This window comes from Cryptomeria japonica, chromosome 3 (genome assembly GCF_030272615.1).
Source record: "Cryptomeria japonica chromosome 3, Sugi_1.0, whole genome shotgun sequence".
Taxonomy (NCBI): domain Eukaryota; kingdom Viridiplantae; phylum Streptophyta; class Pinopsida; order Cupressales; family Cupressaceae; genus Cryptomeria; species Cryptomeria japonica.
The window spans coordinates 888,549,456-888,565,373 of NC_081407.1; positions in this window are offsets into that span (position 1 = coordinate 888,549,456).

Sequence of the window (15,918 nt, forward strand, 5' to 3'; positions counted from 1 at the left end):
TTTTTCACATCGAGTGTTGCCATCAATGCCAAAGGGGGAGATTGTTGGAAATATGAAGGAATTTATTATGTGTTGCATTGATGTTTTGTCATTGATGTCAACACTATCTGCTATGGTTAGTTACCGGCAGATAGGTTTTTGTTACCGATAGAAGAACTAGTGTTACCGACAGAAGGGACTATCAATTGGATACTATTGACATGTTTGGATCAATGGAATATGTTTGGTTTGATTTTTATGGAGTATGTTTTGGTTAGTTTATATTAACTTGATGATCGGATGCTATCATACACTCTAGTAAGACTATACCGGTAGGGATTTAAGGTTTTATCAACAGAGCTTTTACTGAGAATCTTTTATAGGATGCATAAGTGGTTTTGGTGCAGCTTCTAGATGGAATTTAGGATGCAGAAGGTGATCTTAGTTTGTACCTCGAATGATTGGAGACATCACTTTGGCGTGGTGGACCCAAATTAGGTTTGGTACCTATCCAGGTTATGGACCGATATCATGTAACATGTTCTCTACACGTTACCGGGATGATTTATGGATTGGTTAATGTTGTTTTGGTCTAAAGCCGACATGGCATATCATTGTAATATGGATGTATATAATGATCTTATTGTAATATCTTTTAGATGGCCAACCTAATTGGTTTAGGCCTTAGGGTTTGTATAAATTGATGTAAGATCTCATTGTAGATCATGGTCATGGTCATGGAATGAAATATCATATGCGAAGGAGATTTGGTCGATCATAGGTGGTCGAATTGGGTTTATGTAAGAGGTCAAAGGCCTCTGGTATTGAGCTTAATCGAGACTATAATGAGGCATGGTAGATGCTATCACTGGAAGTTCATTCTTCTAGATTGTTGTCCAATTATATTGAGGTGGTTATAACTTCTCTGTAGTCAGTGAGACTCCTTTGTAATGAGCAGTACGCTCTACGCAGTGTTCCTTCCTACATGTGCAAGCCCCTTATTGTATCACATACTTTCTACAAAAGTATTATCTAACTATGGGTAGGCTTCCCATAGTTGTTTTTCCCTTTACCGAGTTTTCCATGTACAAATCATGGTGTTATGTGGTATGGTTGCATTGTGTTAATTCTTTGTTTAATTCTTAAGTTTTATTGCTTACCGGTATTTGTTTCTGCTATTCCGATATTCAATAATTATGTGCTCTGGTTAAAGGTTATAAAGTAGTTTAAATAATATAATCTATTGACAACTAATTCACCCCCCCTCTCGGTTGTCCACCGGATATTCTAACATGTCTATCCCCTATGTTAGATGCACTATATGCAATAATATTGAATGTAGAAACCATCACCACTGAGCACAATTCCATTCTTTTGTGGCGAGAGGCCATGAGGGATAAATATGTGAATGGCGTGTCCTATAAAGAGGTGAAGAACCTTGATATATCCAAAGACAATATTGCCTCCTTGTTTATTAATCCCCACACCAGACAACCCATAGATCTGAAAAAAATAAAACCTTCCATCAAATGGTGTCAAAATAATGATATTGTAAAAAACTCTTGGGATCATTGGTGGATGGTTTTTTATAGACCACCCAACAATAATCTTGATGTGTCATTCTACTTCATCAATAAATTGTATGTCGAGTTTGTTTTGGGCCAACATGTCAACTACTTTGACATCAAGCCTGTCTAGGGCATGGGGGGAGGTATGTGTCAGGATAGACCTAGGGTAGTTCATGTATTACAAATCCCATATGTTCCCCCTCCTCCTGTTGATTGTCCACCTCTAGTACAACATCTAGATATTATTGTTGAGGTAGTGTTAGAGACTATATCGGCTATTCACTCTTTTATTATCCTTTTGGTTTCTCGGGTCGAGGAAGTAGATCAATTACATGTGGGTGATGCTAGTGGTGGATTGAGTAGTGCTGACACATCATCTTCAGTTCCACATATTTGTGTGTTACATACTTGCGCTATGTGTCATCATGTATTCTTAGGTAATCTTGGACAACCTTTGATCCTCCCATGGACACAACTATTCACAAGGTGCATGATATGGCCGATGCACCAAATGAGATGTCAAGGACTAGAGCACACCCTGGGGAGTCCTCGATGCTATAGACGAGGAGGTACCTTCATTGTACACTGACAATATATTGTAAAAAGTCTACTTGAAATTTCATAGTGCATTTCATTTTAAATGAATATTTGTAATAGATAGTATTAAGTACTAATGTTTATATACATGGTATATTTAACAGTTGATGTCTGAGGATGAGTTATCATAGGTCCATGATAGAACCTTCACAACCATTTCATTTGGCCTTAACAAGTATACAACATATAATATTGCACCTATTCATTTACATTTTTTATTGTATACATGCTTGTCATTTAAATTGTCATTAATTAAATTATATATTAACTTACATGTTTATCTTATTTTACTCTTGTAGGACACACCTAGCGTGAGTACAGTGCTATGCGATCAAGGCTCTTAAAGTATCGTCAAAGACAAGGTAAAGGTAATTGAATGCAAATATGATTGAATTAAGAATTTAGATAGCTTATAATGATTATACATGTCTACATAGATTGATAGTTTTACATACTTGTCATCTTTATGTACAAAGAATTGTTGGCTTCACATCCTTGTTGACTGCTTCCACAATACTAGAAGAAACCAAAGAAGAGATGCCTCAGGTACATGTGCTTATTTTTTTTTGTGTTTATTAAATATGTTCTTATCATTAACAATTATATACTAACTTGTATTAATGTTATGTTCATGAACATATATAGGTTATCTACGAAAAATCTTTATCACATCCCTTCTCTACCACAAACATATTCTAGGACTCCGACTGTCCTAAGAGAAGACGTGGACTTGAGGTAATCAAGAATTCAATTTTAGAGTTCAATTATAGTTTAATGTATCTTGATTTTTATTTTTTTTTAAATTTCGAATGTAAATTATATAATATAACTAATCTCATTTGTATGATTTTATCTTGTGCAGGATCCTTCAAAGCCAAGGAGTGCTTTGAAGACAATCAATTTTGATGATCCATTTGTAGTTTAGGATGTGATAGAGACATTTTGGGATATACATACATGTCTAGTTGGTATGTATATGTTGTATATAGACATACATTTTTTTTTGAGTTGGCGTTTATGCCATTTTTGTATATGGACATACACTTGTAATTATTCGACAATTTGATATATAGAAGTTGAGATTTGATATAATTTGTGTTGGCATAAGGTACTATTTTGGTGATGCTCTAGTAAAGATTAGTGATGTCTAGTGTATGATGTTTCTTAAGAGTTTTCATTGATAGAAAATTGGCCTATTGTTCTTATCTGGTATGAAGTCTTGGTTATCCGGATGTCCTGAGGATGTTTTGAGTAAGTTTTGGTGCAAGTTTGTTGGTGATACTCTGTGTATAGCTTTGGTGAAAAGTTCTCATTTCTGGTGATGTGTTTTTGGTTTCAGTGGTCTAAGTTAAGTTTATTTAGTAAGAAAAGAAGACTATCATGCAATACTATCCTTCAGTGTTGATTCTTTAGCATGTTTGAAGGTCTGGTATCTGGTAGTGCAGTAAAACAAGGTTATCTCCATTATTGAAGGTGTATCGTGTGGACCAGATTATTTGAGTTGATTCCAGTGGTTATTGGTAAGTTTGAGGTAATTGTATCAACTTATAGGAAGCATGTTGTCATATGTTTTGGATTTGAAATATTGTTTTGAGAAGATTTGAGCCGACTTGAAGTTACACATTTCATATTTTGATCTTTTGAGAAGCCAACTTGTGGGAGATCATTTTTGTCAGTGCGGATATATAAGACTGACTTGGTTAATGAATTTGGGTGTGGATATGGTGTGTAACATTATTTTGGGAGCGAATGAGCCCAGTTTCACATGCGTACCTTGAGTGTTGTTGATCTGGTAATCAGAAGTAGGGCTAAACAGAGCAGTTTATCATAATAGCAGCAACGGATCACTTTGTGCCTAACCAAAACTATTACATGGCATAGTGAAATGCTTTTATTCAGTTCATTACTCATTTTAATCATTTTCTATTATCCTATAAGGAAGTGAGCCTTCCTCCGGGTTGTAACCCTTTTGTAATTGAGTAGTGAGCTCTAGGCAGTGTGTCTGAATGCATGTGCATTCCAACTCATGTAATATAGTTTTACTACTGGCCATAGTATGATAATATTGTGGGTTCAAATCCCACCATGGTTTTTCCCTTTATGGGTTTCTATGTAAAAATATTTGTATTATGGTTATATGCATATTTTCTTTGTGTTTCTGCATTTCAGTTTCTTACTTGTGCATTATGTGGTTAAGGAATCTGATTAACAAATTTATAAATACCAGAACATTAATTCAACCCCCCCTCTCAATGTTAATTGATTCCAATAATTGTTATTAGAGCTTAGTTCCTCCGAGGAAGCCTAACAACTTGAGGAAGATATAGAAGAGACAACTTAGTGTGGCACTTGAAGATCTTGATACAACAATGAAGGAAAAGAGGAGTCTGAAAAGAAATCTGAATGCAGCTGAAGATTTAATTAACACCCTGAAAGATCAATTGAACACTTCTTAGGAAAAGAGAAAGCAGATGATGGACAAAATGAAGGAGAAAGAAGAGCAAAGCTTTGAAAATCAAGATAAGACTGGTGAATGTGAGAAGCTGGCTAGGGAGAATGCAGTTTTAAAGAATGAGATGCAATCTATTGTGTTGAAGTTGAATAAGGAGATTGTGTTGGAATCAAGGAACACTAAGAGGGGGGGTGAATTAGTGTTCTACCATTAAATAAAATTTCAAACTTATCCTCAGACCACCAGAAGCAAATGCAAGAAAGTAAAATGCATGAGCATAAGATAATCAAGCATAAAATCATAACACCAAGATTTTTACGTGGAAACCTAGAAAGAGAAAAACCACGGTGGGAGTGGAACCTACAATATTCATATATCCTATGATCAAGAGTACATAAATATTACATAAGGTGAATGCACTTGCATTCAGGCACACTGCCCTAGAGCCAAAGGTTCAATTATAATATGGAAGTCACACTGACTTACAGATCATTTACAATGATAACTACAATGATTGAACTCCAATGCTTGGACCAGTTAAGTGCAAAAATTCTAACTGTAACTGCTATGCAACTCTATAGTGTTATGATTCTTAGTCAGCTACCGGATCAAGAGTGCACAAGTGAAACTGCACCAAATAGGTTTCTCTATCACTTCTCACTTATATCACACCTCAAAAAGATCTTCTACATTGGTCATATATATCAGCAATCACAAAATGAAACATTCACCAAGTCAACCATCCATATTATGCAATGTAACATGTAACCAAGTGTCGGCTTAGACTGGATCTCTAAAAAATTTGTGGATCAACCAAATGATGTAAAAATAATTTCTACATGTCGGCCCTATCATCCCATGCACGAATATGTCCACCAAAATCGCCGCAAAGATTCCAGACCAAAAGTGCTCTGCTATCTTGAAATATCGGTTACAAATTACCAGACCACTCACTTAGCTAATACCTCTGTAGTTTACCAAAATCCATAACTACCAGCTAGGATTTCCATGAAGATTTTCCATCAATGAAAACCCTAATCCATTATACATGCATTGGTATCCATTGGATGAGTGTCAATTGCCAACAATCTCCCCCTTTGGCATTGATGGCAACACTTGTGAAAAATGACTAAGTGTTGAGTCAACCTGTATATTGGATCAAAATTTCTAAGGCTCCCCCTTAGACCAAAAACTCAAAAACTTGTATCAACCAAAAAATTATATCATTCCCTATATATTTTTCATTCTACTCTCCCCCTTTGACAGCAATGCCAATGTTGGGGTGCTTCTCAAAAACTTATATACAAGGGTATATACCGGATATTCTATACATACTTGAAGATATCTGCAAAAAAGGGTCTTCAAAAATCCTAAGTGGGTATCCCACCCATTCTTCAAGTTGTCCAAAATTGTAATGAAAGCACTGAAAACAAAAGCATATATGTTTGCATCTTTCAAGTCTATCGAAATTGTTTGTGCCAATTTCTTCATGCAATCTACTTTGTTGCTCAACATGGTGTCCATTCGGGGGGCAATAAGGTTATGGAGTTCACCAACCCACCTTAGTATTCTATCCTTTTCTATATTTAAGCTCAAGATTTAATCAATTAGAGCCATCACTTGTCCTTCTATACTGTTGGTAAGGGCTACATTGGGATCAAATGACTGAGATATACAATCAAGCTTTTCCTAGCAAACACTAATCTTATTGTCTATATCTGATGTGAATTTGGGAAATATGAGGCATGATTTATATATCTTTCCTCCACTCAATTCCTCAAAGATTGTCTATAGTCCTTTGTTCAATCTGACCATGTCATTGGTGCAGGAGCAACTAGCTTCATTCTCAGCTTCATTTTCATCTCAGGTTTGATTTTTGTTGTTTTAAGTTGGAAGGTTGTTTAGGATGTTTTTGAAGTTGTTCTAGGTTGTTTTGATGAGTTTTGAACTCATGATGGGGTTTTGGTCTCTTGTTTTCATCTTTTTGCTCAAATTTGCCAGTTAGAAATGAGAAGAATTGGACCTTGCAAGATTTTGGCTAAGTATGGTCCAAATGCTTATAAAATTGATTTACCTACTGATGTTTCTTTGTCTCCTATCTTTAAATGTTGTAGATTTGGTACCTTTCAAGGGGCAGCTTCCAGAAGAGACTCAGAGAACTTCAGACATTTCAACTTTCCTTTTTGATCTATCTATCCCCTCTTCTTCTTCTCCCATTCCTGAACAGGTACTTGATTCCAGGATCATCAAAAAGTCTAGATGACATAACTACCTTGAGCATTTGATCAAGTGGAAAGATCAACTAGTTTCTGAAGCCACTTGGATACCTGAAAGTGACTTCACCAAGACTGGTATTCCTCTCTCTATTCTGCCCAAAGGAGTCACATGACTTCTTTGTCACTGGGGGAGAATGGTGTAGGAGCACCTAGCTTCATTCTCAGCTTCATTTTCATCTTAGGTTTGATTTTTGTTGTTTTAAGTTGGAAGGTTGTTTAGGATGTTTTTGAAGTTGTTCTAGGTTGTTTTGATGAGTTTTGAACTCATTATGGGGTTTTGGTTTCTTGTTATCATATTTTTGCTCAAAGTTGCCAGTTTGGTGTTGCCTGGAAAAATGATGGAAAAATGAGTTTTTTTTGTGGTTTTTGTTTTGAAAAGGTTTTAGACATATTTTATGCTTGGGTTTAAGGTATGAGAAATATTTTTAGGTGATGGTTAGTTTTGGAGGTCAATCTTGCATTTTCTAGGCACCAAAAGTTGTCATTTAGGCATCAAAATGTCAAAATTAAGTTCCCTTGGACATGTACCTATTTATACAGGAGGTTAACCAAGTTGGAGAGGTATTTAATCTCCTGTTTTAACTATTGTAAGGGTTGATCATTCGAAGTGAAGAAGCATTTTGCAAATTTACACTAGTTTTGTTTGGTTTTTCTCTAGTTTTTGGCTCCATGTGAACAACAGTCCGTACACCAGCTATACTTGGCCATACTCTTCTTTCATTTTCTAATTCTAATATGTTTTCTTAAACTTTTCCCTTTGGTGGCATTTGATTTTATCAAGTTATGAGTTTGTGGAAAAATTAGTTTGATTTGACAGTTTCACTGCCTTGTCTAGGAATTGGCAAGGATGCTTGACCTTCTTGGAGTCCTAAAATGCTCATGGCTTCCCAAGAACCAGTTGGTCAACTTTTAGACTATGTAAATACATGTTTTGTTTTCAAGAATGCAGGTGTAAGGAGTTTTTGTGGCCATTAAGCCCTAGGCAAGTGTGCCATTTGGCTAGGGTCTTGAAGGAATTTAATGCTTTGCTCTACTATAGCAAGTGAATTTAAAAGTTGAACAGACTTGCCTTGATGAATAAGTTTGTATGCCAAGGCAAAGAGGCTTTCTAAGCCATGAGGAGAATGTTTCATATTTAGTTTTGGAAAATATTGTAAAAAATAGTGAGTCACTATTTTAGAGTCAATTTTCTTGCATTAGCCTACTCTCCATCATGCATTGGAGCTTGTAAGGTTGTTGTACCTCCTTCTAATTGCTTGCAAAAAGAACAAGGAGTGTTCTTCATGTCATCTATGAGTTTGAAGTTGCCAAGATCAATCAATGATCTTTGAGGCAAGATTTTGGAATGCCTAATTGCTGTCACAGTCAATTAGGACTGAGTTTTACTTTTTTTTCTTGAAGTTATACATGTATTCTTCTCCTCCCAAATGACAGGTACAAAGGACAATAAGTCAGCAAAGATTGAGCCTTGTTAAGGAGCACTAAACAGACTTTTTGTGAGGAGTTCTAATAGTGAAAGTGCAGGTCATAGTGAACTACAAAAACATTGAAAGACAAAGGGCAACAACAGTCAGCTTAATAGTGAATTAATTTCGTTTTGTAATTGCCTAATGCTTGTATGCAGGGCTAATAAGATTCTTTTTGTTTCTAAATGATAGGCATTCTTACATGTTGAATATAATTGGTTTTGGTTGCAAATGATGTGTTTGAAAGAGGCAAAATTGGAAAAGTTGTAAAATGTTGCATTTTCCACATAAGCAACTTTTTGTAAAAACTTGTTCTTTAAACTTGGAAGTGTAAATCTTCTTATTTGTGGCTTAATTAGTCATTAATATGATGTCACTAAGGTCTCTTGTCCATATTGGAGGTTTATAGGTTGAATCTTGTTTTTTCACCATCAAAACCCTTCAAAACCCTCCTTTTTCACCCATTTTTGGGACAGTCATGGAGAAGGCCTGAGAGACCCTGAAACTTTATGAATCTTAAATTTCTCCCAAAAGGGTATCCAAAAATGTAAAGCTTTTGTTCTGGAAGTCCATCGTTTGAACAGGGTGAGCACAAAACCCCTAATGGAGGGCTAATTGCCTAGTAGCCCGTTTTAGGCCTAAAACCAAATTTGTGACAAATCGGGTATGCCAATGAAGGTAGCAAAGCATGAATTCCAAAAAAACAAGTTGAAACAAGTCAGCCTAACATGAATCCAACCTATTTGGTGAATTTGGCTTCTTAAGTTGGTTTTTGAGCACTTGAAAGGATGTCAACAACTAGGGAGTTGGAGCTTTTGAATAGCCAAGAAGAGTTTGACATAGGGAGGTGGAGCAAGGTGAGTTGTCAGACTTCCTTTGAACTATTTGCACTTTGACCTTGGTGTTTACACCTTGAAAACAGTAAGGAACTTTTGACTAGCAAACATACTAGCCGCTTAACAACCACCCAACACTATCCTCCCTATCAGTCATCTTCAATCATCTTCTGGAATGTTTGGATACATACCTCCTTGAATCTATCCAATACTTTCTTGGTGGTTGCCTTTTCCAATAACTCAAAATTGGTACTGATATTGTTGATCAAATACAACAACTTGTTGAAGGGGTTAGAATTTGGTCTAATTGCAGTTTTGGTACCACCTTTTGCAAAACATTTACAGTCATCTCAATCAAGTTTTTATCCTCACTCTCTGACTTGACCAAGTCCTGACTAGCTTGAGCTTGAACTATTGTAGAAACCATTAGCCTTTCATCTAGAGACATTTGTCCAATGTCAAGAGGTCCATCAAAATTGATGGAGATTTGTGGGAAAATCCTTTTACCTTTGTCCTTCAGTGTGTCAATTGCCATGATCACTAGGACATTAACAATTTTTTGCTTTCCCTTATTCACCTCTTTGGCCTTATCTAGTACCTTGTCCTTCTCTTTCTCCTGTGTTTTCTCTTTCTCGGCATCCTTCTCCAATTCTTCTTTTCTTGCATCTTTTTCTTGATCGATTTCTTGCTCAGTATGTGCTTCTTCTTTATCGTTCTCTTTTTCTTTCTCATCTCCTTTTCCTTTATCTTCTTCTTCAACCTTTGCACCGGTGTCACCACTTGGTGCAGTATCATCTTTTGATGTCTCTTTGGACTCTATCTGAATTTCATCCTTTTGATTACCCGGAGCATTTGCTTGTACTTCCGGAGAAGAAGTACCTTCTTTCTGTGAGTCATCATCATACTTGGGGTTGATTGGAAACCAATTGCTTTTTAAGAACTTTTTCCATATCTCTTAAATTTCTTTTCTGACTTCCTCAACCCTGCCAACCATAAGCCTGTTTACTTTGTTTTTGCTTTGTAATTCCTTCTTGTTGACTTGCTCCATGATTTTATCAACTTCTTCTTGTGAGATACAAGCACTGATATTGATCAATTCACATTCTTTCATTTCCTTATATTCTTGGCTTGTTGTTAACCTTATAGCATCAAAAATGTTATATAGATCTTTTGGAATGCTATGTTCTAACTCAATTAATGATTTGCTGAAGTTATGCAAATGCAACACAACAGCTTCCTCAATTACCCTCTGATCATTCTCATCAAGATTGTCATAGTATGCACTAATATTCTTGAGATTACCATTATTAACTATTTCATTAATCAATTCTTTTGCAGTCAATGGGGGAATGAAGGTATATTTACCTTCCACCTTGCTAGATTCAAGACCTTCATCAAGCTCTATCCTTATCTTTCTTCCTCTTTTTGGCCTACTAGTAAGAGAAGGTTCTTATTTTGTCTTCTTTCTTTGTTGGGCACCACCACACTATGGTTTCCTAACCACTCTGACAAATTCTCCTTTCTTCTTTGTTTTCTCAGCTTCCTCATTTGACTCTGTCTTAGATGCAATAGGAGATACATCAACATAAGTTCTATTTAGTTTCTACTTCTGCTTTAGTACTCCTTTTTTGGATGAGCTTTGAGTTATTAATTGAGGAGATGGATTCACCGGAGTAGGAGAAGACTTAGTCTCCTTAGGCTTTGTCTTGGAGGGAACTGGTTCAATCTTAGGCTTCTTTGATTTCTCCTCTACTTCCATCTAAGACTTCTTCTCCTTGGCTTTCTTGATAGCTTCTCTGGTGAAGCCCATCTATTCTACCACTGCCTCAGTCATTCTTGTTACCTTTCTTTTCCTTTCGGGCAGAGTGAACTTCTTATGCCAAATTTTGCTTCTTAAGGGTCAACCAGTTTGCTTAAAAGATGTTGATCATAGCCTTCAAGAGTTTGAGCATCAACTTCATAGCCCATTGACATTATCCATACTATCCTTTTCTCTATTGCCTCCATATGGCATTGGTCCTTGTCAACCATGAAACAGATAATATCTGCATATTTGACCACTACTTCCTTAGGGATCCTTTCCCTATTCTTCATTCTGCCTTGGAAAGTTTTGAAGAAACTCCATAGGGAAGCTATCTGATTCTCTTTATTTCTCAATCTTTGTAGACCTTGTTTGATCTAAGTAGCTACCAATAATTCAAACTCCCAATGGACCCTGCCTGTCCCAGGGATTTTATTGATGAAGTATAGTGCTAGACAGACAATCAATGAACCAAATTTGAAAAAATGCTTCTTGTCTTATTTGATTTTCTTCAAATTTCTCAGGAGCTCTTCAAGAAGAACTGTGCACAAGTCATAGTGCATATCCTCTTTTACCATTTGATAAGCTAAATATATTGCCATATCGAAGACCAAATTCAACCTCTTAGACTGATAAACTTTGTAACTAATAATCATTGATGCAAATTTAACATCTTTGTCTAAGATATCATTAATCATCATTGACATGTTGTCATATTAAGCACCGATTAGTTTTGTGACAGTTGGGTTTGTTACCTTCCTCAAATTAGGTTTTCCACTGGTTTGGTGCAGACATGTGACAGCATGAACAAACTTCTTGGTTATCTTATAAAGTCTGTCCAACAATATGAATTCATCATTGACACAACTCAAAATATATCTTACCCATTCATCTTCATCGAAAGTCAGAAAATGAACAAACTATGTGAAACCCGTCTTTTGTAACTGTGCATATTCTGGTTTGGGGTTTCCAACTTCATCCATAATGTGCTCAGTATAAAGTTTAAGATCTCCTTACTTCCAGTTTCCTCAATTGTGCAGTGAATGTATTCCCTAACATCATCAATGTGTATAACTCCAAATGGCATGGATGAAAAAGCACCATTGGGATCATCCTCAATAGATTTAAATGGATGTCTTTTGAATTGTGGCCTTGCTCATTCATAGATTTCTACTACTAAAGTTGTATCAATACAAGAATTCACCATTTCAAGAAATTTAGGGTTCAAAGGATGAACATGCTTCGGTAAATACATTTTTCAATTGATGGCCTTCTGATCACCTTGAAATTAGGTTTGCCTCACTCTACAACTTCAACTCTTCACTCACAATGTGAGAAATGATTCAAAATTTGCCCTTTTTAGCTTTTCAAACCCTAACTATAAGTTGAAATAAATACAATTGTAAAGTTCAACCGAATGTCTTGTTCAGCATAATCCAATCCACCATATTCCAAGATTGGTATGATGAAATCCGGATAAACATCTCTAAGCATCTACAATCAGCCTTGATCGATCATAGATCTCTTTAGGGTTTTCTATAATATTTTTCATGAAGATGCCACCCCTAAGGCCAAATTCCCTAGTTATCGGATGAAGATCCTGCACTAGATTCAGGTGCAGATCCATTGGCTGCCTTGGATTCATCTATCCTAACCACATCTTCTCATGCTTATTCCCGATCTCTTCTACCTTTGCCTTGCCTTTTTCATCAGCTTTGATCTTGTCTACCATAGCATTCTTGTTCATATTCTTTCTTTTGCAATACTTTGCAATGTGAGAGGTTTTTATTGCATGCATGGCAAACAACATTGTTCTTCTGACTAGCCTTGGTATTGCTTTCCTCTAGATCTGCATTAATTATCCATATGTCTAAATCTACTACATGCATGGCATTTGACATTCTTGAGACTTCTACATTCAATTGACTTATGACCATACTAATTGCAATTTTAACACTGACCAGAGAATGGTGAGCTATTCTAATTGACTCTATTTCTACATTGACTTTCCATATGACCAAGCTTATTGCAAACAAAATATTTTCATCTTTAGCAATTGAACAAAAAGTTGGTGTTGCTCAATCAATGTCTTATTGCTAAAATATTGGTTGAAAAGTTGTGTAGCCCACTATCAAATGGTTTGTGTTGACCTCCTGCCTTCACGATTGTCAATAATGTTTTCATCAATTTTAAGTAACCATTTTGGGGTTCTTGACGGTATTGAATTTGGAATTTTTCTTTATTTCATGAAAGGGTCTTCACTTCTCATGTAATTCAGTGTTATATAATGTTCACTTGGTTGAACAATTCCACCTTCAATGTCAATTCCCAAATTTTCAACTTCAATGTCAATTCCAACATTTTCACCTTCAATGTCAATTCCCACATTTTAATTTCTAAACTCAATATCCTGTTGAACATTTTAAATATCTATTTCAACTTAGTCATCCTCAATTTGAATATCATGTTCAACATTTTTAATATCAATATTTACATTTTCAATATCTTGATCAACATTTGCAAATTCAATTTCTTCTTCACTTGAAATAACATTTGTTGAGGCTTCACCAATATTTGACATACCTTGTCTTCTCTTCCCAAGACTTTCTCTCTCTTTGTCTATATGCTTCAATTTTCTCATTTGAAAGTTTTCTTTTACGTTTTTACTTTCAATGACTACTGGTCCCCATTATACCACCAAAAAGATGCTAAAAAATGATTTCCAATGACAAATTTGTCTATAAGAATCTCAAAAAAATAGAGTTTTGTCATTGTATGTCTGAAAACCCATGTTTGTCACCTGCAAAAAGAATGTAGGGACCATTGGAATGCACAAAATGTCCCACCTTCCTATATTGTGTGGCCAAGGTATCAGATATCTGATTCATACCAGATATTTGATACCTAAACATATTTTTTATATGGGCACCAACATTTTTGTTGGCACCCAATTTGAACATTTGGCCGCCGAAATGGAAATGAATCAAATATCGGATATATAGATCCAATATATGAAGAGTGAGAGAGAGAAGGGAGGAGATAGGGAGATAAGGGGAAAGGGAGAGGGAGAGGGGAGGCTGAGAGAAGGTGGAAGAGAGAGGAGAGAGAGAGAGAGAGAGAGAGAGAGAGAGAGAGAGAGAGAGAGAGAGAGAGAGAGAGAGAGAGAGAGAGAGAGAGAGAGAGAGAGAATTGCATCTAATGTAGGAAGTTTTATATTTCTTGGAATCAAACCTCCTCCATGAATATAATAGGGAGAGGGAGAGGGAGAAGGAGAGAGAAGGAGAAGGAGAGAGAGAGAGAAAGAAGGGGAAATGGATAGGGAGAGGAAGAGAGAGAGAGAGAGAGAGAGAGAGAGAGAGAGAGAGAGTGTGTGTGAGAGAGAGAGAGAGAGAGAGACAGACAGACAGATAGAATTGCATCTAATGTAGGAAGTTTTATATTTCCTAGAATCAAAACTCCTCCATGAACATAATAGGGAGAGGGAGAAGGAGAAGGAGAGTCAGAGAGAAAGAAGAGGAAAGGGATACGGAGAGGAAGAGGGAGTGTGTGTGTGTGTGTGTGTGTGTGTGTGTGTGTGTGTGTGTGAGAGAGAGAGAGAGAGAGAGAGAGAGAGAGAAGGGGGGAGATAAGGAGAGAATGGGAAAGGGAGAGGGAATGTGAGAGTGAGAGATAAGGGGAAAGGGAGAAGGAGAGGGAGAGGAAGAGTGAAAGTGAGAGAGAGAAGGGGAAAGGGATGGACACACATGACACCATAGTTCAAATTGAAAATTTCTAGCTCTTTCACGATTGTTTGCTTTATTTATTTGATCTAAGACAACTTGTTGTGTAGAAGATTCTCTCAAAATCACAATAAAATCCTTTAATCCAAGAAGGCTACTAAGAATCTTCCCATCATAACAATGAACACAATCATCTATCATTAACCTTAATTTTGCAAGAGTTTCATCAAATTCTTCTTTTCCACTCTTTTTTCCATTCTGAATTTTATTCCCAATTTCATCCATGAAGAACTTCCTCAACCTGTACATCCTATTGTTAGCCATCACTTGAATAGGTGTTGAGGAAAGCTTCAAGCTTTTACCCAAGTAGCAATTAACAAAATATGGCCTTACCAAATACAACATGTTGAAAAGTTCTTTGAAGTTAGTCTGGAAAATAATTCCTGAGAGTATAATGTGTAGTTTTGAATTAACCTTTTTCAATGAGTTCCATATATTTTATCTACTATTTTGAGATTGATGACCTTCATAAAAAATAAGCAATCCTAGGCTCTCTAAAAGAAATTTTCCAATACGTTTAGCCTCTCTAGGTAGGTTAACATTTTTTGTCACAAGTTAGGCATACAAAAAGATTGTAGTTAATAACAAGTACACGGTTTCTTCTATGCCACTAACGTATCATTGCCAAAGGCATGAAGTTTAATAATTTTTTCCCCTAGTCAGGTTGCTCTTAGCCAATTTTATAATCTCTTCATACTCATAATTTCAATGAACTTCATTTCAAAAGGTCTTTGATCTATTTATCAGAAAAATTGGAATGTCAATACTCCACTTCTTGAACTCTCTTTCTGAATACTCCATACTTATAATGAGAAATGTTTTGCTAGTTCTTGGAGCATGAGAAATAACACAACCTCCATCTCATTTGATGTAGGAAGTTTCATGTTTTCTAGAATTAAACTGTTAGGATAATGGGTGAACAACTAAGAGGGGCGGGGGTGTGAATCAGTTGTTAATAGATTATATCATTTAATCCACTTAATAACCTTTACCCAGATTAAGTACCAATAAAGAAGAAACAGATATCAGGAAGCAATAAAACTTAGCAATGAAGTAGATAATCAAACCATTGCAACCATACCACATAACACCATGATTTGTACGTGGAAAACTCGAAAAGGGAAAAACCATGGTGGGAAGCCTACCCATAGTCAGATAATACTT